This window comes from Hemicordylus capensis, chromosome 5, assembly GCF_027244095.1.
Source record: "Hemicordylus capensis ecotype Gifberg chromosome 5, rHemCap1.1.pri, whole genome shotgun sequence".
Lineage (NCBI taxonomy): Eukaryota > Metazoa > Chordata > Lepidosauria > Squamata > Cordylidae > Hemicordylus > Hemicordylus capensis.
Window position 1 is genome coordinate 141,856,775 of NC_069661.1, and position 23,073 is coordinate 141,879,847.

The window sequence follows — 23,073 nt, forward strand, 5'->3', positions numbered from 1 at the left end:
ACATGTTGACATTTTCTGGGTATTCTTTGGCTTTCTCGATTATCCAGTGTGCATCAGCAATGATGTCTCTTGTTCCTCAGCCTTTTCTGAAAGCAGCTTGACCATCCGGCCAGGCGCGTAACAAGGATAGGGCAAGGGGAGACAGTTGTCTGGGGGCCCCACTGCCTGGAGGGGCCCCCCAGAGGCACCTCACGTGACTCCCCATTGCCCCCTGCCCAGCCCCAAGGCCCCTCAGCCACTTGCCCTGTTCGCCGTCTCTCCTGCTTGTTCTGCTGGCCGGCAATCGAGCAGCAGACAAGCTGCAAAGAGCTCCTTTTCTGCCGCCTCTCAGCTGATCGGTGGGTGGGCGGGGCTTCCACGGAGGTCTGGTGTAGGCCTCTGTGTAGCATGAACTCCAGTAGGGCCCAAGCCAGCCAGGAAGGAGGAGGCAGCCAGAGAGGCCTCCACTGTTCTCGGCAGCAGAAGACCCCCTGCTGCCAGGTAGAGTGTGAACTCCTTTTTGTGGTTACCTTCCCCACCCCCCCACCCGGATATATAGGGATCTGCTTGCCATAGGGCTTGGATATGGGGGGGGGAGAGACTGAGAAGTCTCTGACTATTTATTTTTAAACAGCTTGGAAAATTTGCTGGCTTAAAAAAAACTATCTAAAAAGTCCTATAAGTGGCTTGTTTCATGGCAGAAAATTACAAAAACTTCTGGAAGAAACAGTATTATATTTATTTTATTCATTCATTCATATATTTATAAATGCACTTATGTTCAAGTTGTTTTGCAACCCAGAAGGTCTGAGTGAGAACTGTGAAGCATGTCTTCTGCTTTTATTTTATTTTATTTTTCTTGTGTGTGAACTGCTCCCCAATAACTTGCAGGGACTTCAGGGTAAATCTGGCCAACATGTGAATGCAGCACCTCTATTCCAGAGGAGAGGTGTGTTAAAGGGCTTTAAAAGCCTCCTGTGAAAAACCTCCTGGAATCAAACTTGACTGAATTTGTTCAGAATTCTGAGAAAACAAACATAGGCTCACCCTGCATGGTTGAAAGTCTCCTTGGCTAATCTGCAGTGAGGGGGCCATTTTAATCATTCATCTTTCTAGTGTGTTCTAGGCATTAAAAGTAAAACAAATGTATAGTACTCAATGTATATAACTATATATTGTGACGTGTGCGTGTGTGTATTCAGTGAAATGTATTTCCAGGCAGCATACTTATTTTGGAAAATCAGACTTAAATCCTTGGGGGCCTGGGGTGTGCGGAGGCCCTGGACTTTGAGTGGGGGGGCCCCATTTTAAAATCTTGTCTCTGGGCCCACTGCAACCTTGCTACGCCCCTGCATCCGGCATTATCCTTTTTACATAGGGCTCTCATCTGCATTGGATGATCCTGAGCATTATTTTACTAGCTTGTGAAATTAAGGATATTATGCGATGGTTTGTGCAATTTGTGAAGTCTCATTTCTTTGGTATGTAGACTGACCTCTTCTAATCGGTTGGCCACTGTGTCATTCTCCAAATTTGCTGGCATAGTTTGGTTAGAGCCTTGACTGATTCTTCTTCTGTTGCCTGCCATATTTCTGGAGCTATTCTATAAATTCCTGAAGCCTTCTGACTTGGGAATGACCAGAGTGCTGATCTAACTTCATCTTCTCATACAAGAGGTTATTGCAAGTAGGGGATATCTTCTAGAGTATCTTGGATGTTGATGCCCCTGCTGTACAGATTTTCAGTATACTCCTTCCATCTCTGTTTGATCTTCTCTGAGTCAGTTACTATCTGTCCTTTGGCATCCATTAACATACCATTTCAAGGCTGGACCCTCCTCCTGAGTCCAGAGATCTTTTGGAAAACTTTCCTTGTTTTTCTGTGTCCTCAAGGTCTTTACAGATGTCATTGTAGTACTGTTCCTTGTCTGTTCTAACAGCTTTCTGAAATTCCCTATTAAGTTCCTTCATGAAGTCTTTATCTTTCCTGACTTTGGCTTCTCTCCTCTTCTTAACAATTTCCACCATCTGTCCTGACATCCATTTTGCTTTCTTCTGTTTCTTGGCCTTTGGCAGTCTCTTTTCACATTCATCCTTAACAACTTCTTTGATTTTATTCCAAAGTTCCTCTGGTTCCTTATCAATGAGATTCAGAACTTCAAGGCAGTTCCTGATGTTCTGCTTGAAAATGGTGGGTATCGTGGAAGGTACCGTGGGTGTCGTGGATCATATCATGGAAGCTAGATAGCTTTGTTTTTCTGCTTTAGCTTGACTAGGAACTTGCACATGAGCAGTTTGTGATCTGTTCCACAATCAACTTCCGGCCACGTCTTTGCTGTTATAACTGAGCTCTTCCACCTCCTTGAACCAATAATGTAATCAATTTGATTTCTGTCTACTCCATATGTGTTAGCAATGAAGAGATCATTGGATTGACAGAAAGTAATATGTCGTTTTCCTGCTTCATTTCTGTTTCCTTGGCTGTACAGTCCAATGTGTTTTCCTCCTTACCTTTTCCAACTTTGGCATTCCAGTCTCCAACCACCAGCATCACATCTTGTTTGCATGTTCTGTCAATTTCAGACGGAACTTGAGCATAAAACTCATCTTCCTCTTCTTCTGCATCAGTAGTTGGAGCATAGACTTGGAAAACTGTCATGTTAAAGGGTTGTCCATGAAATCTAATTGATATTAGTCGGTCACTGACCACATTGTACCCAAGAACTGTCATTGATAAATCCTTTCTGACTACAAAAGCAACAACATTCCTTCATTGTTTTTCTTGTCCTGAGTAGTAAATGGTATGATTTTCTGATTGAAAGTGTCCAATTCCAGTCCATTTTAATTTTCTGATGCCCAAGATGTCAATCTGTAATCAATTCATTTTATCTTTCACTATGTCAAGTTTTACCATATTCATGCTTCTTACATTCCATGTTCCCATTGTAATTCTGTCTTTGCAGCTTCGGATTTTCTTTCCCCATATGGCAACTTCAGCTGCTAGACGTCCAAAAGGCTTTAGCCTAACCACATCATAGACACCATCAGTACTCTGAGAGATCCTCAGCTCTTCCTCAGTAGCATGTTGAGTACCATCCAGCACTATTATGACAATCATTCTATCTTGTCTATCCATGTGGTTTTCTTGGTAAAATACAGAAATGGTTTACCACTGCCTTCTCCTGTGCAGTATGAAATGATGCCTTTGTTGTTGTTGCTAAAGTGACTGTCCTTCCTATATCACTGACCTTCGTGTCTTGGGTTACTCTACTAGGAGTATACCACCTGGCATACTTTGATCATCCCTCCTGGGAACACCCCCCTGCCATGATTAGGCAGCATAGCAGGACGAGGGGGGGGGCTTATAATAATTGTACACTGCCCCAAACCTCCATCTCTAGACGGTTTACAGCAACATAAACAAATTAAAACAAATTTACAGTGACTTCAATGCAGTAGCAACAAGGTGCCCTTCATACAGCCAGCAGCATGATTCAGCTATTTCCCTTGACAATTTGCGCTTAATGTGCAGTATATAAGTCCTTAAAAAGTTGCACTTTGGGAGAGTTCTGGAAATGGTTCTGTGTGATACTCAAGCCCCTCTGTGCTGCCCCCTGCCTTGTCACTTGCTTACTGCCTTCACCCTTCCCTCCTCCTCCATCTGTTCCTCCTGTCTCCACTGCCTGCCTTCTGCAGGCTCCTGCATGGGTGGATCAGTTGCTCTATCACATGCCTGAGTGAGAGTAGAAGCAAGCCATCCACCCTCTTGCCGGCAAGAGCTGACTGTGAATGGTGATGGATGTCACACTCCTCCTTTGCTCCTGCCTGTACACCCTTCATGAGTCCTAGTCAGCTCTTGCTGGCAAGAGAGTGGATGGTTTGCTTCTTCTCCCACTTGCTTGTGCACAAGAGAAAACAACCAATCTGCCTGCTCACTGGCAGAAGCTTGTGCAAGGCAGGCAGTGGAGGCCAGAGGAGGAGGTAGAGGCAGCGCAGGAGCACACACCTTTATATACTCGCGTCCTAGCTTAAGCCACTTCCTTTTGCAGTAAAGCTGGCATTCTGGAAAAGTTCCAGGCAGCAGAAGACAGGGTAAACAGTGGCTATGAACAACTACAAGAAGCAGTGGAGGGGAAAGATAGGAATAAAGCATTTTAAGGGAATAATTCAGTTCCTTTAACCTCCCCCACCCCAGCACATAGAAAATGTTCCAGTGTGAACACTTAATACAACTGTGGTAGGACAATATTCCTCCTTTCACCCACCCACCACCACCCAGTGTGTACAAGAACTGTGAAATGTTTACACTGGCAAACTGATTTTATTTTAGGATATGTTACTAAGGACAAACAAGAGAAATCAGGGAATATCACTGCTAATCCTCCTGGCACTATAAAGAACATTCTCCTGTTACTTTTCTGTCCTTATCATCCTTTCTAATAATCTATAAAATTTATAAAAAGAAACCTATACAAGGTTTCTCTTGTATAGGCAGATATCCAAAAGACACAGATCTCATCCCAGTGGAAAGTCGCTGTAAAATTTAATAGAAAACAGCCTGGAGATTATAACAGAGAGCTATCACATGGCTGGAAGACCTTTTCAAAAAACAACCCATATAATTCTGTATTAAATTTTATAGGCTTATAGTGATATTGGCTGTAAGTCTGTTAATTTCAGTGAAGCAATTCAATTTTATAACACCTTAAGGACAGCATAGGAGTTGCAGTGGCATGAATGATGGGAAACTTTAACCTAGTGATTTCCAGTCTGTGTGCTGTGAAATGAGCTGAGGTATATCTTGAAAAATTAAACCACTTTATGTCCACTGGGGAGAGGAGGCCCTGTGGAGCTTTAATCCCACCTCTCTTTGCCAAGGTATGAGCAGTTACTGTTAGAGATTGTGGAGGAGATATTTCTTTATCTACTCCAGATGCAGCAGAAGGGCACATGTAAGGAGAGTACTGCTAATTAATATTGTCTGGAAACATGGAGTTAAAGTTCTTAATAAAGTAGTTTATTTAGGAAATCAATCAGGGAGATAGGTGTGCCTACATGCCTGGCTGCTAGCTACATACAGGAAGTGGGGAAGGGAGAAGGAAGCCTCTTTCTCCGGGTGAGAGAATGAAACTGTGTCACACTGCAGTTGTAAGTTGCTGCCTATTTTTCTGGGAGCTGATTGAGAAAATACATGTGTAACAGTGAAGTGTGGCTCCCAGTTTGTCATCAAAGAGCTGTGCTCCAAGTATCAAAAGCTTGAGGAAATTGGTCTAGCCTATTTGAGTTTAGATGGTGTTTCAATATGACCTGGTGTTAATATTAGAGGCAATTGAATTTCGCCTAGGCCAGGGTTTCTTAACCTTGGGCCCCCAGATGTTGTTGGATAACAACTCCCAGAATCCCCAAGCAAAAGCCATTGCAGCTGAGGATTCTGGGAGTTGTAGTCCAACAGCATCTGGGGGCCCAAGGTTAAGAAAACCTGGCCTAGGCAATGGAATCCGATGTAGTATAGTCAACAAACTTCTTTATCTTAAAGATTGTGAAGACATTTAACACTTTCAAATAATTAAAAATTTGTGAACCAAACTTGCAGTGTACATAGTTCTAATTTGAGAGTAGGATCTCATGTTTTTCAGCTGTGGCTCCAGCATGTTACTTACATATTTGTTACCAGAACTGCCCCAGAGTGCAGTTCTAGATGTTCTGACTGTGCTTTTGGCTTAAAATGGGGAAATTAGCTTGGCTCGCTTCGGGAGCAGTTTGGTTCCAATATCGATTTGAGCAAATTTTGCATTTTGGAAAGGACGAGGAGGCAGAAATACAGTTCAAAAGTTTTATTAAGGATAAATAGATGTACAGGAAGGCAAAAGTTAGGCAAGGCAATACATCTCAGCTGTCATTCTAGGCAAGAGTTTAGCTAGCGGTAATTTAGCTTAAAGTCCTAATTAGAGATTGATTGGCTTGGCTAGATACTTGACCAGCATGTACCACGTGCCGGGTACTGTGTGTGTGTGTGTGTGTGTATGCACGCGCACACATACTGTCTGTCTGTCTGTATATTACTGTATGTGTATGTATGCATTCTCTGAAGTACCCTGAACTCAAGCCATTCACCTCCATCTTATTTGGCTTCAACTTCAGTTTGCTATCCCTCATCCATCCCATTACGGCCTCCAGGCAGGTATTTAGAGAAGACATGCCATTTCCTGATGCAGTTGGCAGGGATAAATAGATGTGAGTGTCGTCATCATATTGATAACATTCTGTACCAGATCTCCTGATGATCTCTCCCAGCAGTTTCATGTAGATGTTAAATAGCATTGGAGACAGTATGGAGCCTTGTGGAACTCCATACAGTAACCCTTGCTTTGCAGAGTAACAGTCTCCAAGTGACACCATTTGCAATGGGTACACACTATCTACCTGAGAGGTAGGAATGGAACCACTGTAATACAGTGCCACCTAATCCCACCTCCCTCAGGCAACCCAGAAGGATACCACAGTCAATGGTATCAAAAGCCACCAAGAGATCCAAAAGGATCAGCAGAGTCGCACTCCCTCTGTCGATAGCCAGTTGAAGATAATCCATCAGGCCGACCAAGGCAGTCTCAACCCCATAGCCCACTCAAAAGCCAGTTTGAAATCAGTCTAGATAATCAGTTTCCTCCAGGACTGTCTGGAGCTGAGGCCACCACCCTCTCAATTACTTTGCCCAACCATGGGAAATTAGAGACGGGCCTATATTTGCCTAACTCTGAAGAGTCCAATGTAGTATTTTTCAAGTATGGTCTAGTGATAGACCTCCTTGTCTTAAGGAGGCATCCTATCAGCCCTCAGACAAGCATTTATGATGTTTCTGCCTTCTCCGACAATCTGATTGTTAGATAAAATAAGCCAAGTTTGGCAAGCATCAAAAGAGCAGGTGGTAGCATGCACAGTCTGAAACAGTTTGTCCACATCCTCAGGTGTCACAAACTGAAAGTGATCCAGTCTGACCACATAAGAGGAGTTGCTGGATACTTGGGATGTTCACGGATACTAGGGATGTGCATGATGTGCGTGTTCGTGCCGGCCATGAGCATGGTGTTGCTGCTGGGGCTGCAAGTAGGAATGCTGCAGCCCAGCATGCCCGCTTTTCTGGAGAGTGCCAGCAGTTGGTGGAAGCGGTGGTGTCATTTAAAGCAGGCCCCCCCTGCCCTCCAAACCGGTTCCAACACTGGTGAATGGAACTGGTTCAGTGCTCCAGGAAGGGCGCGCCAAATGGTTCCATGCACATCCTTATTGGATACCTCCATAAAATACTCTGCCCTAATTATAGAATTCAGTTTGGCTTGAATAAGAGAGATTTTGTCTCTAAAAAAAATCATCAAGAGCATCACATCAGGTAACTGATGGTTCTAAATTTGAATTCAAGGGGGAGGGGACTCGCACTCACCCTCTCACAACCCTAGACAACTCTACTTGACATGAACTTGCGGGTGCAGTGCGGGCAGAAAAGAATTGCTTCTTTGCCACATGTATTGTATTCTGAAAGAATTGCCAGAGTATAGATCTTCAAATGTGCTCTATTTTGTAACCTGTCGTATTTGAGTCCAATCTTTCTCCACTTGCACGCTAGTCATCTACTTTGCTGCTTCAGCTCCCATAATTCTTCTGAATACTAATTATGAAGCAGGTCGAAGAGGACGCTTGGGAGAGATTGTGTCTACTGCTCTAGTGAGTTCATTATTTCAAGTTTGCACCAGAGTATCAACAGAATCATCAGTGGAGCCAGCTCAAAACTCTCCGAGGTTTCTTGGAATCCTATTGAATCCAATAACCTTCTTGGACAGATCAACCTAATGGGTCCTTCACCCCTGTAGAGGTGGGTTGTGGTTGCAGGTCCTACCTTAATCAGATGGTGATCCATCCATGACAATGAGGAAATAACAAGAGTTCCCATCCACAGAACACCACCCTGATCAGAGTAAAACAAAAAACCAAATTGAGCACGACCAGCTACATGCATCAGTCCAGAGACTACTTTGGATGGGCCCATAGTTCTATGGTCACTATGAACTCCTGAGACACTCCTGACAACCTGGTGCCATAGAGAACATTGGAGTCCACCAACAACAACAACAACAACAGTCTGGGTGACTCCAATTCCAACCCTGCAACCAGGTCTGTCAGCTCAGTTAGGGACTCCATTGAACAACAGGGTGATCTGTAGACCAACACTAGACCCAATCTATCCTTGGTCCCTAGGCTTAGGTATAAGCACTCAATATGGATTGCCTCAGTTGCAACCACAGCAAAATAAAACAAAAAAACCCTACACTTATAATTAAATACACATCGGCTCACCTAAGCAAGGGGTTAAGGCTGGTTCAACCTCTGTCTCATTCAGAAGAGAGACAGACATCCATTTATCTCCTTTGGGGTGTACTCACAGCAGAGTTAGCTACTCTCTGACCACACTCACCAGCCTGAACCAACTACTACACCCTATGCAGGAGTTCCAGTAGCACAGAAGTAGAACTTCTGTTTGGATCAGGAAACCCAGGAAACTCACAATTAATCCAGGTGTGGCGACCATTGTTGAAATGGGGAGCTGAAAGTCCTCCAAGGCCTAGTAGGCCTTCCCAGAATGTTTTGCACTGCCAACAGACTATAAAGCATCATGACAAAAGCAGCTGCTCTCTGGCCACAAAGGAGCAGGAGACAGAGCCAGCCCTGCTGAGTGCTGAAGCCGCTTCAGCTAAAGGATCATAGTGTATGCTTTGCATGGCAGTATGTTCATGGATAGCAGCCTCTGTAGCCACAGCTCTCTATTGTTTTTCATGCCTGCTGGGTACCAATGGCTGGGTAAGTGGATCCACACAACCAGACAAGGTAGGAGAGTTCTCTTCCAACCTTGGTTAAGAGTAGGGCACAAAAGCTTGGTTACCCTGCTTTGAGCAACCTGGGTTGGAGGAATTTACATTCCCATAGTTATGCTAAACTGGGTAACCTAGCCGTGATTTGAATGGCCATGTGAGCAGGCCTATTAGGAAAGAGAGGTTGGGAAATGTGCAATGACTGTTCTTGGTGGTAGTTGCACATTATTCATAAAATCTTCTTTGGCCATCATCTTCACAGCTACTGTGTTGGGTGGATTAGGCTAAAAGGCAATGATTTAACTGAGACTGCTTGTGAACTTACAGCCTCCCGCCTCTTTCCCCCCATTGGCGTCAGTTTTTTTAACAGCCAGAAGTCGCTGACACACCTGCATGCACCGGCACAGGTGTGCATAGGCACATCATGACTAATGGTCCTATCCAGAAGACGAGGGCAACAGGGCAGCAGGGAGATATGCTGCCGCCCCAATGGGCTGTTAAAAAAACTGTCACCAGTGGGGGAAAGTGGCGGGAGGGGTAGATGTGCCCTCACCCTACTCTTAAAGGGAGACCCCCCACTACCTTTGAACCGCCTTGCCACGGTTCCATGCACATCCCTAGAAACAAATATAACTGCTCTCAGTTTTGAAGAGTTACATCCTATAGACCAGGCTTCCCCAACCTGCCACCCTCCGGATGTTGCCGAACTACAACGCCCATTCCCATAAGCTACCACTTGGCTGGGTTGATGGGAATTGTAGTTCAGCAACATCTGGAGGGCTGCAGGTTGGGGAAGCCTGCTGTAGACACTGCCCAAGTAGCCTTTTAGCAAAATCTATCCACACCTGTCCAGCTCCTCCTTCAGTCTGCCCCAAGCTCACTGATCACCTGGCTGAGCCTTACCTTAATGGAAGTTGGATGTGCACTTAAGTGATCCTGTATTATAAAAATATTATGAGCTTTAGCAGTTGAAGGCTGGTAGAAGGCACTGCAAGGTTCAGGCCTTTAGAACAAGAGAAGTGTTAAGGCCCAGATTAAGCCACTTTGAGTCTTATCTGACACCAACAGGCACAGCACTAGAGGTAATCATTTGTTTCCTCTCACCCCTTATCATTTTCTTAATTAAATGTAGCCTTTGGTTTTCTCACGAGGCACCATTTCACCAGCACTGAAGTTCAGCAAGCAAAATCCTAAACATTTGCCAATTTGTAAACTGCAGAAATATGTACAAACTAATAACAACACAGGTGAATATACATCATTGCAATCTCCATGGCACTCAAATGTACGTGTAATTGTGGTACAATTAAATGAGATTAGAGAGTCTCATTGATCTAATCCCAGTTTAAATGAACTTCACAGGTTGGTTTATCAAATGTGTTGGTTCTTCACTGCATTGCAATGGAATGTTTTGATGTCTTGATGCCACTAAACAAATATGCCTTGGCAGTATGAAACAAAAGCCCTAGTAGACTAAACATGTATTATTCACATTTTTTTCTAGTTTTTTGTCCCCCATTTTCTCTCATTTATCTTTCTTTGTCCCTTTTTGCTGTTTGTGTGCTTGCAAGACAGACAGACACATGTGTACACACACACACACACACACACACACCCCTCTATACTGAAATAATTAAGGGGCAAGAGACACAAGAAGGACAAATACAAGCTAAGACTTAAAACTATAGGCCAAAGTGCTTATACACAAGTGGAATCTGCACTCAGATGATAATAGAGACATAATAGTATCAGATCCAGGATGCTATTTTAGGCAGGCTTAGGACCCACATTAGGGCTTCTGTTCTGGAGCATATTTACCCACAAATACATTAGGAGCAGAGCCATTACAGAGTTCATTGCTAGAAATAGTGAGGAGAATTATGGGGAAGTTGGTACATTTTACTGAAGCACTTAATTTCCCAGAACAAAACCCAGAAGGAGAGCCTTAATGATGGACGCTATCAACAATGAGGTTACAGACTCTTACCAGCTGTTGCTTGATATGTCCCTTCTGGGATATATACCTGGGGAGAACGACAGATGCATCTCTAACTTTGCTATATTGTTGGCAGTTGAGAAATAGCATTGCATAGGCAGCAATGAAGCAGCTGGATGACATTAGCAGTAATTGCTTAATATTGTCATTGCATTTGCTTACATGACCAGAAAAGCAACAGACTATCAGTCAGATGACAGAATATTCATAGTCTATGATCATAGTAAGTGCTTTTGAATGTCATGGCAACAGTCTCCTGAGAGCGACACTTGATTGCTTCATGCTGTGCTACTCATAGTAACTGCATCCATCTATTTTTTTTTAATGCAGCGTTCAACATGGCTATTTTCTGCTTTAAATTTTAATCTAAGCAACTTCTCGCCTGACTCCGTCTCCCTTTTCCTAGTTCCCATTCTAGTGTTTGGCTGTGTTTATCTATATCTATTCTTAAATTCATTTTTTTAAAATTAGTTTTTATGGCTTTGAAGTTATTTGACCTGCCAGTAATTTTATCTTACAGGTGATGTGTCTGTAAAATTTAATCATGATCTAAACTAAATTGTTTTACAACTATACCTTTGTAATCAAATCTGTGTTGTTGTATAACAATAACTCATGATAGCTCTTTGGAAAAATCTATGGTTATTCTATGAAACCAGGTCATATTGTAATTCAAGAACTGAAGGTTAGCAGTAGTTAAGCATCATTGTGATGATAAAGATACAGAATCATAGAATCATAGGACTGAAAAGAACCTTCTACTCCCATGGCAAAGCCTGATCATCCATAATTCAGACCTTATCTACCTCTCATCCTGTGCAATATAGACTCCTGTACGGTAGAAACTGAAGTTTTTATTTCAGACATATTGCCCCTTCTGATGGGACCAAAAGATAAAGATAGGATGGGATGGAGGCAGTGTTATGAAAACTAAGGGAGTAGTTCCTGGCAGAATCTGGCAGTTTATGGGCTGGCATTAGTAGATCCAGAGGCAGCAAAAAACCCTGATATTACTGATATTTCAGACCTGAATACTGGTTACATTACAAATTAGGACAATATTTTACTGGTGGCATTAGTAATATAATTATGCAGCTGACAACTGTAGTTATTGGATTTCTTGCTCTGTCCAAAGAAACTTCAGAGAAGGTGATCTCATTTCAGTTTCACAGCCACCATATATGTTAATAGACCCTTGGCTTGTCTGAGACTGCTGAAGTCTGCTAAAGACATAACAGGGCAAACTGGCAATTAAGAGATTGAAATCAGGCTGTGGGACTCTCCTTGCAACTCCTCCTTCCTTTGGTCTTGATTCCAGTTAAGGCAGTCTTATTTGTATTTGCCTTAAGGAGGTGTGTGTCTCTTTAAAAAGCTTGTAGATGCAGTAACAGCTTTAATAGTGTTCATGGCATATGGCTGATGCTGGTTGCCCGCCCCCCTGCCCCCATGATGTAGGGTCATTTGCCTGCCCATTGTGGGGTGGTTTTTTAAATGATTGTCAGCTGTCAAGAATGCTGTTAAAGTCACCACTGCCATGAAAAGGCTAAGAAAGAAAGACCCTCTCAACACTAGTTGCCTGAAGAAAATTCAAGGTCACCAGCAGTGACTGGATGAGTGGTCTAACCACTGGATGAGTAGTTAGAGACAACAAGACTGTTAAAGGATGTATTGGTACTGATGTTAGCCATAGTGAAGGTTAATCAGATCTCCCACTTAACTCAAATTCAAAGGTAGATAAGCAGAGAGCCTGATTTTCATCATTACTCACATCACTGGTATTTGGTGACCCGTTCTTCTCATTTATGAATTCTAGGCTCCATCTGTTGTACAGTACTAACATCCTTTCTCCAGAACAAGTATTTATTTCATCTTGAACTCTATGATTCTCTTTTGAGTTCTAGGCATTGTCTCATTTGCATTTGTAGCTTTAATTTTGGCTTGCTCCATCCATACTCAGGTTCTTTGAATATGTGCCATGGATTTTTCCTGATTCTGGCATAAAGAGTGCTTCTCAATTTAATTTTTCAGATGCTGTAATCATAATCCCCATGATCAAATTCCAATGGGTGCCCAATGTTGTTGTTGTTTGTTGTTGTTGTTGTTTTAAAAAAGCCATAGATTCTTAATGGATTTTGAGCACAAGCTCTTCTTCAGGGGGGAAAAGATAATGCAAGTGACCATGACAAAAAGTAAGGAGCTCTAAGGCAAGAACTCAGTGCGATGTTGATCAGAGGGATAATTATGGAGACAAAGCCCCATGTTTCCAGTGTGTCTCATTAAGAAAACCTGTGTTGTGATGAGGGGGCAGAGCCTCCCTTGTGCGGTCAGGTCCAAAGAACCCGGCCACCACTCCCTGTGGCGCTGCCCCATCCAACCTAGCCATGTCCCCTGTATCTGATGTCTGATGCAGGAGGCATCACCATATGTGGAAACAGGGCCACACGGACCCATTCACAAGGTGCTACAGTTAGTGCTGGGTTTCCAGCCTGCCTGGTAGTGTCTTTCCCGGCTTTGAAAGGCAGAGAGACGCATTCCCAGCCAGGCTGAGAACCCAGTGCTGGCTGAAGCATCCCACAAATGCGGCCAACATTTTGAGGTGCAAGTGGGCTAATTTGTGAACTGCTTAACTGATCTGAACCAAATTTGGTACAGTTGTAGTAACACATAGGGACACTTCAGTGGTGTAATGTGTGATGATATCACCCACCCCAATTCAAGATGGTGGGTATGTGAACATTTGAGGTGGAAGTTGGCTAACGTGAAGATGATAATTCTCAAGATTATAATGAAAGGAAAGTAGGCAGGTTAATTCTTAGAAGAACCTCTTGTTTTTTGTAATGCTGTGAGGCCTTTAGAGGTACCTAATGGTGCAGCGGGGAAGTAACTGCCCTGAGCTATTTTTGGAAGGGTGGTATAGAAATCAATCAAACAAACAAACTTGCCTAGGGAGCAAGAGGTTACTGGTTCAAATCCCCGCTGGCATGTTTCCCAGACTAACACCTATATTGGGCAGCAGCAATATAGGAAGATACTGAATGGCATCATCTCATACTGCATGGGAGATGGCAATGGTAAAACCCTCCTGTATTCTACCAAAGAAAATCACATAGCTCTGTGGTTGTCAGGAGTTGACACTGACTCAATGGCACAACTTTACCTTTACTTTATGGGGCCTTAACCTTAGGGCCTCAGCATATCGTAATCTGGCCCTGAACTTGGCTCTTTTTAGTGACATCTTCATGCATCTTCTTTAGATTGCATGCTTCAGCATGCATCTAATGCCAACCTCTGTATCTTCTCTGAGAACCTCTGGCAATACTGCACTCTTTTCTGCCATGTGAAAAAGTAGGAGCATTATCAGTTATGGTAACAGTTCATTAAGAGGTGAAAACCACTTCTGAAGAAAGGTCCTCATAAGTTTTCCACACTGTGCCAACATTTATTTAATTGTAGAATATGGCATTTTAATATCTATGAAGAGCTTTGATGTGTCTTGATTTGGAAGGAATTAAGCAAAGAAAAACATCTTTAACATGATTGTTGTCAGACATCTTAGTATTAAATTTACAAGTGTCAATCAAACACCTTGACTTGAAAAAGTGACAGGAATTTATTTGTATTTTATAGAAATAAACATCAGACTATGCCTTGGAGACTTGGTTACTTTTGTATACATATATTTGATTGAGGGTTATTTTAAATTGTTATATGTCATGCTTGTTTTAAAATCTTATAAGCCTCCTGAGTCTACTTTGCATAGAAAAGCAGGATACAAATCTACAGTATATGTAGGTTTTAATTAAATACATGGGGTTCCAATTTTCCACTCTCTCCCTGCCCCCTCCCCAGCATGGCATTAGCTGCTACTACATTAGCTGCTACTACCTGTAGTTATGTTTTTGTCATAAATCTGTTCAAAACCTACTTTAGAAGAGCAGTGAAAAAGCATTGGCTGCTCTTAATTATGGGATGATTAATTATTTAATCAGCCTGGGTATCTGTATGCACACTCGAACTTTCTCTCTCATTTTCAAGCTTGTGATACTATTAATCAGTGGACATTTTAAATGTAATAGGAGACAGGTTGATTTAAAGTATTGCATTGTTGTAACCTCTCCAGTATACTCTGACCTGTATGGAGAGCTCAAGTGATTGATCATGGAGAGCATCACTGTCAAACTGCAAGGCTTTAGCTAGATGAATATCTGAAAAAAGAGCAACTTCCAAGATACCTCCTGCAAGTGTGACTCAGGTTGCTTCCCTAATCTAGGGCCCATGTCTCACCAAAGCGTATCCAGACTGTACCACTTGATATTGCCGGTGGGGATTTCAATGACTGAATGTGCCATATAAAAAATGTTCTTTGCACATAGAAAACTAGCATGTCCCCAACATCTTATTTTCTATATGGAGGAAAGCTTTTTGTATGGAGGAGCATTCAGTCATACAAGTCCCTCATTGCAATCTAAAATGGTATCGTCCGGTTGGAACGTGACCATTTCTTTGAGAACTAGTCTGTGCTTAAGCCATGTCCCCCACATCCTCCCATGTATAGGAGACTGTTCAAGAAATGGCAGAACAAGTCTCCAGTTTCTTTACAGAACAGCTTGCCAACGCTGCAATTAAGAATTCCTTTACAGAAACAAACTGTTATGGGGGGTGATGTGCTGTGTCAACAAGATTATCACAGCTCTGTTGATGTTCAGATTGCATGGATGCAGAACCTGTGAGGGAGGAAGCTCCACCCCCAACCCACTCATCTTTGTCTGAATGCCTGAAAGGAACCCTGTGCATGCAAGTGTACACATAGGGGTCCAGTTTGGGTGTTCAAATGAATGCATGCTGATCTAAACACAGAGTTTCCACTCCCAGTCTGTGTGTATGCAGTATATTCATGATCTGAACTACTGAACAGGGCCCATTTTTCTAGACTTTTGGATAGGTTGCTTAGGAGGAACTATTTGATGATATACAGAAAGACGCAAAATCCTTGCCCTTTTCAGCTGGAACAGCCATTGACTTAGCTACACTAAGATTGAACATTTTTGCACTGAGGCAGAAATGTGTACTTACAAAGAAATTGTATTATGTTTATCACCAGGAACAGGCATAATTTCTAATTCTACCGAAGGCTAAAGATCATTGCCTTCTAATTAGCCCGTCTCTAGATTATTAAGTGTCCTTGATTAAGTAATGATCCCAGAATGGCATTTGAATGTAGCAAACGTAAATAAAAAATTCCTGTGTCATTTATTCCTAAATTGATTTAAACCTCTCCCCACCCCTTGTTGTTTCTTAAAGTCAGATTGTTTTCCAGATCTGACATGTTTAAGGCTGAAAGCATTCTGGTCAAAGTATTTGTTTATAGCTTATGGGGTGTTTCACACCTTATTTATTTATTTAATTTAGTACATTTGTATACCAACCTATACAAAACGTCCTTAGGCAGTTCACAATATAAAAGCCATTAAAACATCAACATGATTAAAACAATTTAAAATACAATAAAAACTCTAAAAACTGAAGCTTTAAAACTATAAACTATAAGTCTGACTAAACAGGTATGTTTTCAGGTCTTTCTTACATTCAGAGAAAGGGAAACTCTAATTTCATTAGCAAGTGCGTTCCAGAGTCCCAGGGCAACTCCTAGAAAAGACCTGGTTTCAAGTCATCACCAACCGAGCTGGTGGCAACTGGACCTCTCCAGATGATCTTAACAAGTGGAGGGATTGATGAAGAGGAAGGTGCTATCTTAAATACCTCAGACCCAAGGGCTTATATAATCACACTTGTATAAGCTTTTTAGGGCTTATCCATTATCTCAGAGTCAAACCAACTACACATGGAAGGGTTTTTTTCTAAGGTGCAACCAGACATAAAGCATACAGCTTAAAAACAAACAACCTCACACAAAAATTCCTGTTGTGCAGTTCTTTCAGAACTTTCAGGTGTACAGGTGAAACTCGGAAAATTAGAATATCGTGCAAAAGTCCATTAATTTCAGTAATGCAAATTAAAAGGTGAAACTGATATATGACACAGACGCATTACATGCAAAGCGAGATAAGTCAAGCCTTAATTTGTTATAATTGTGATGATCATGGCGTACAGCTCATGAAAACCCCAAATCCACAATCCCAGAAAATTAGAATATTACATGGAACCAAGAAGACAAGGATTGAAGAATAGAACAATATCGGACCTCTGAAAAGTCTAAGCATGCATATGTATTCAGTACTTGGTTTGGGCCCCTTTTGCAGCAATTACTGCCTCAATGCGGCGCGGCATGGATGCTATCAGCCTGTGGCACTGATGAGGTATTATGGAAGACCAGGATGCTTCATTAGCGGCCTTCAGCAATTCTGCATTGTTTGGTCTCATGTCTCTCATCCTTCTCTTGGCAAGGCCCCATAGATTCTCTATGGGGTCAGGTCAGGCGAGTTTGCTGGCCAATCAAGCACAGTACACTGTATACTTTTCAGAGGTCCGATATTGTTCATACTTAGGAGAAACCTAAGTATGTAGTACACCGCTCTGGGCTCCTTGGAGGAAGAGTGGGATATAAATGTAAATAATAAAATAAAATAAATAAATATGTGTAATTCAGTAAATTAAATCATGCAGAAGCTTGTATTATGTCAGATGATATAAAAAGTGACAGATAACAATGAGAGGACTAAAGTGAGTAGTCCAGGCTCCCCTAGAACCCAGACACTGACCAAGTGTACCCATTTCACTTCTTCTCTTCTTTCTTAGTTGTGGGGGTGGGGGTAAGCCCAGCAGTCACCCAAGGTACCTACCTGAAGGAGGTGCCAAGCTGAGCTTGGTGGCTCACTGTTTCTTACGCATACTGTCTGCAGTGAGCTAGCGAGGGGAAAAACACTGACAAACTATAGGGCTGTGCACTTCAGTAAAATCAGACCTCTAACATTGGAACTCCCATCCATCAAATGGGAGGCAACTTCCCCCAAGAAATTCTGCAACTTCTTCCAAGAAGTTCACAGCGGAACTACAATCCCAGATGCCCACACTTTCCCCCCAATCAACAGGTGCACGGGCTTCCCAGGCTGCCACGCGTCGTTCCCCGCCTGCCCCTCCCCAAGTTCCCATGTTCACTGCATTGCCCAGTCACCCACACACCAATGCTAGGATAAAGTTATCTATCCTGCTTAGATATTGGTTAATTTCAGGATTCCACTGAAATTCTGCATTCTCACAATCAGTTCCATAGGACTCACTGATCCTAATCAACTTTTCAGCCAGGTTCCTTGTGCAAAACAGCCCTTTGTTTTGTTTCCAGTGGCTCTGCAGAAAAACGGTTGTGCACATGTATTTTGAGACTCATCCATGATTACTTGCAAATGGCTCAGTATTATTTGATCAATATTGCACAAGAACTAAAGAAGCTAATTAACAGAACTGTGATTTTAACTAATTAATATTCACTTGGATAAATGTTTTATGTTTCCCACCCTTGAAATTACCTTTTCAATATTCTATGCTATTTTTGTTCACTGTTTACCTGATCTTTTAGTCAGTTCTCCTCTCCTACAACACCTTTCTTATGAGGCAAGGCTACAACTCCTGGGGCTATTTAGTTTAGAAAAAAGGTGACTGCGGCGAGGCATGATAGAGGTCTATAAAATCATGCATGGAGTGGAAAAAATGGATAAAGAGAAATTCTTCTCCCTCTCATGTAACACTAGAACCAAAAGTCATCCCATGAAATTGATTGCTGGGAAATTTAGGACCACAAATGGAAGTATTTCTTCACACAACGCATAATCAACTTGTGGAATTCTCTGCCACAAGATGTGGTGACAGCCAACAACCTGGATGGCTTTAAGAGGGGCTTGAATAACTTCATGGAGGAGAGGTCTATCAACGGCTACTAGTCAGAGGGCCACCTCCAGCCTCAAAGGTAGGATGCCTCTGAGTACCAGTTGTAGGGGAGTAACAGCAGGAGAGAGGGCATGCCCTCAACTCCTGCTGTAGGCTCCCAGTGGCATCTGGTGGGCTACTGTGTGAAACTGGATGCTGGACTAGATGGGCCTTGGGCCCGATCGAGCAGGGCTGTTCTTATGTTCTTATGTTCTTCACTGCTATCATACTTCCATGTCTAACCCAGTGAGGTAAGGTTCTCAGTTATAAATGTAGAAATTCTCCATTTGTATTGGTTTTGCAAAGGACAATTTCTGGTTTTTATCCTTATTTTGCCATACTTCTGGACTAGTCATGAAGTTTCCACTGGATCATCTTATCATCCAGGCACTGATGCTTAACTCTACTGTTGAAACCAGTAGATTAAGCTCTGTATAAATTTGGCTGGATTGTGCCCATTGATGTTTGAATCTGCAAGTTGCCAAGTTTGTTGTCTAGAAATGCAAGTTCATAATTTGTTTAACCACATCGCAAACTTATAAGTATACATGTTATTGACAATATAAACACGATACAAGACAGACATGTAAAAATAGAAATGATGGACAGACAAGAATACATAAACCTAATTATTGGATTAGGAGAATGAGATGCTAGGACAGTTTAGAATGGTCCAGTTTGGATGATACATTGGTTAGGACCCTGAACCATTGTGTGTTATCCGTGAGGGGTTGGATGGGGGAGAACAACATGTGCCTCCCTTAAGGTAAGACAGAGGTAAGATAAGATAAATGACTTGATTAGCAAGCCAGAGGTTGCCAGTTCGAATCCCCGCTGGTATGTTTCCCAGACTATGGGAAACACCTAGATTGGGCAGCAGCAATATAGGAAGATGCTGAAAGGCATCATCTCATACTGTGCAGGAGGAGGCAATGGTAAACTCCTCTAGTATTCTACCAAAGACAGCCACAGGGCTCTGTGGTCACCAGGGATTGACACCGACTCAATGGCATACTTTACCTTTACTGTTTGTTGAGGAACAGCCTAATCCAGAGTTAGATATTTCATCTGTCCTACATGGGGTTGGATTTCCCCAAAGGAAAAGGTTTGCAACTTGGGGTCCTTCTTGATCTGGTGCTGCTTTTTGGAGGCTGAAGTGCTGGCAGTGTCTAGGAGTGCCTTTCACCAACTTAGGCTGATGTGCCAGCTGCAGCCTTTTCTGGAGAGGTTGTATTTTGCCATTGTAATTCATACTTCAGTAACCCCTAGACTTGATTATCTTGAAGAGTGTCCAGAAATGTCAATTGGTGCAAAGTGTTTTAGCCAGATTGTTGACTGGGATGGCTTGCCTATTTGGCCCTAATATAGTTCCTACTAGACTGGCTTGCCTGTTTGTTTTTGGGCTCAGTTATTTGAGAAAGGTCTCTCAGAAGGGACCACCATGGAGAGCAAAAGAAAAAAGTGTGTCCCACTTTAACTTTTTTTTAAAAAGCATTTCTTCCATTTTTCAGTATTTTCTGTGGGTGATACATTAGTTCTGATCCAATGTATAGGTTCAATTTGGCGCAAACTGCCCCTTGGTATCAGAGAATTTCTCCAGTTGGCTCTGAAGCTGATCAGATCTGTTTCTGTGTTCTGTTCTTGGGCCCAGGATCAAGGAAGGATACTCACTAGGGATGGGCAGTCATGTATTAAGTGAGCAGCACCAGGGGCAGATGAGCTAACCAGGGCAATAACTGCCTGGCATCCTGACAGCCATGGAGACACAAAACATAGCCATCAGGGACAGGAAGGATAGGGCTGCAGTGTACTCTTGGGCATTCTCATGAGAGGCCAACATCCTCTCACAGGAGAGTGGTGTTCCCTCATGGGACTGCAGCAGGGAGTGCAGCCAGCTATTTGAGATTCTAGAAAAAAGTGCCAAGGAGGAGAAGCGGGTGGGTTCTGTGACAGTGGTGATTTCTATAGCAGCCTAGCTGGAGGAACAGAACCACAGTGAAGGAAGACTTGGGTGTCATCTTCTCTGTTGGACAGTGATTCAAGGGTGGAAGAGGAAAAGCTACAGCAAGGGGGACAAAGCAACAGCGAGGTTGTTGGGAACTTAAATGTGCCCAGCCCTAGGAAGAAACTAGAATCAAAATGGTGTCAAAAGGTAAAGACTCAACCCCACTGTTTAAAGTTTGTCTTCTTAATTAAAAACTTCATTTTCTAATTTTTTAGCTAAAGCTTTTTTTTTTTTTTGGTATGGGAGAGCTATACCCATTAACAGCAGTTGTCATAGCCTTTTCTACCTTTCAGATGTATCCTGCTTTCTAATGCTTATGCTGGTTCTGCAAGTCTTCCTGCAGAGCCAACTGTGTACAGTGCAGATAGCCTGGCACCCAGCTGTGATTAGCACAGAATGGCTGACAACTGTAGTCCTTCTTTTCCTCCACCCTGGGCAATTTTACATTTTACAAATGGATTGTGATTTGTTTGTCTTTTAAATGCTGCATGGATGTCCATGCATTTATAAATTGTCTACACCTTATTTATCTTTTAAATGTATAATCTATCTGTAAAACATTGTGAACTGTCTCTGGAATGGAATAATCTATCTGTAAAACATTGTGAACTGTCTCTGGAATGGGAGGATTACAACTGCCAGTCAATCAACACTCTGCAGGACTGATTGCCACCCAGTCTATGCACAGTCAACTCTGCTACAAAACCTGCAGAACTGATTTTCCCATATTCAGTCCTACAGTGAGAGAGCTGCAGAGTGCAGCAACCTCTCTTTCTGATGTGTGTATGTGTGCACACTTTCTATCATTCCGGTTCTAAATAGGTAAATCTACTCTTTCAACATTCTGTCACACACTAATATGACCAAGAAATAAAATCTAGCCCATGGATATGCAGATAAGCTGATTTGATTCTCAGTGGATCCTAGTAAATGAGATGCAATTTGGGACATGGTTGAGAGGTGGAAAAAACTGGTTCTCAAACACTGGCATTACCAGTGAAAGGGAACAGGGTGGTCTCCTACTGCAATGGTCCCTCTGTGCAAATTCCTTTATCTCCACTCAGATAAATGGACGAGTATTTTGATTTCTTATAGGGAAAGTCAGATGTTTCATTTGCAGAAAATGAAGGAGTGATGGCAATATGTTGCACATCATCTTCTGCTTTCTCTTCTTGTCCAAAACCAGAAGTCAGGTTCAAGAGGGGGGAAAGAGGGAGGGATCCTGTTACCAGAACTGCCCTGAGGTGCTGGCTAGACATCTAAGTTGTGCTTTTGGCTTGACTTGGGAAATTAGCTTGGCTTGGGGAACAGTTCAGTTCCAGTATCAATTTGAGCAAGTTTTGGGCATACTGGAAAAACAAGGAGACAGGAATATAGTTCAAAGGCTTTATTAAGGATAAAATGAGGGGTACAGAAGGCACAAGCCTTGGCTGATATTATAACTGTGAGTCTTACTGGCAATAATTTATCTAAAATCCTGATTAAGAGTAAATCAGGTTGGCTAAGGCTCTTTGACCAGAGCCTGGCTTAAGGCTTGCCATGAAAAGTGCTTGGGAAGCAGGGAGGGAGGGAGAGATATGATGAGGAGACTTAGAAGGGCAAGAAATTAGTTTACCTATCCTTCCCAGGTAAGTTGGTGCATTAGTTGCACATTGGCAGGAAGGCTTCCTCTCAGGGAACAGGCAGGAAAGCAAAGAAGAGGAGTGAAGAGTAAAGGGAGGAGTGAAGAGTAAAGGGTTACAACTCGCATGTATGAGAGATTGTAAGATAGTGATCCAAACAGATTCTGAGACCATGAGCTTTGGCTAGAGGTATATGTACCTTGAAACGTGCCCTGAGGCACTTTTCAAGCCATTCTGCTTACCTAGAGGGTGGCAGATTTCATGAAAGATAAAGAAATCTATTGCCCCTCGAACTTAATCATTCTGAGGGTAGCTTCATTTATAAGCAAAACCAGGAGGAAGTTATGTAAATGTGATTGATGTGGTGAATTGAACTGTGCTTGGTTGACTATCTTAAGGACAGGTGTGGAAAGATTACACATCTATAGTTTTTATGAACTTCTCCACTGAGTCTTTGCCAGCCAATTTGTTAATTCATGACTAATTTTGGAAATATGCTGCTTTATCTGTGTTACTCCCAAGGGTGCTTCACTATTGTCTCTTTTAAACAAGGAGATCCCTCCCATCAGTGAGTTGCCTTTTGAAGTAGTGTCTGAATCATCATCATCATCATCATCATCATCATCATCATCTTTATTTGTTAGCTGCCCCATAACAAATTGTTCTCTGGGTGGCTCACAACAGAGGATTAAAACATACAATAAAACACATTAAATCATAAGACAAAAAAGAG

General features: G+C 42.5%; 1 protein-coding gene across 4 annotated transcripts in view; it reads left to right on the forward strand.

Moving 5' to 3' along the window:
* The window catches only part of FRMD4A (FERM domain containing 4A), a 614,972-nt gene that overhangs the window by 168,676 nt on the left and 423,223 nt on the right, over nt 1-23,073 (forward strand). Inside the window, exon 1 of one of the 4 annotated variants that reach the window (XM_053257648.1) lies at nt 397-480. The exons of the other annotated variants lie outside the window; for them this stretch is intronic. The gene's annotated coding sequence lies outside the window, so the exon portion shown is untranslated. Of the gene's footprint in view, nt 1-396; nt 481-23,073 lie in introns of those variants that run through there. 4 annotated transcript variants of the gene reach the window in all.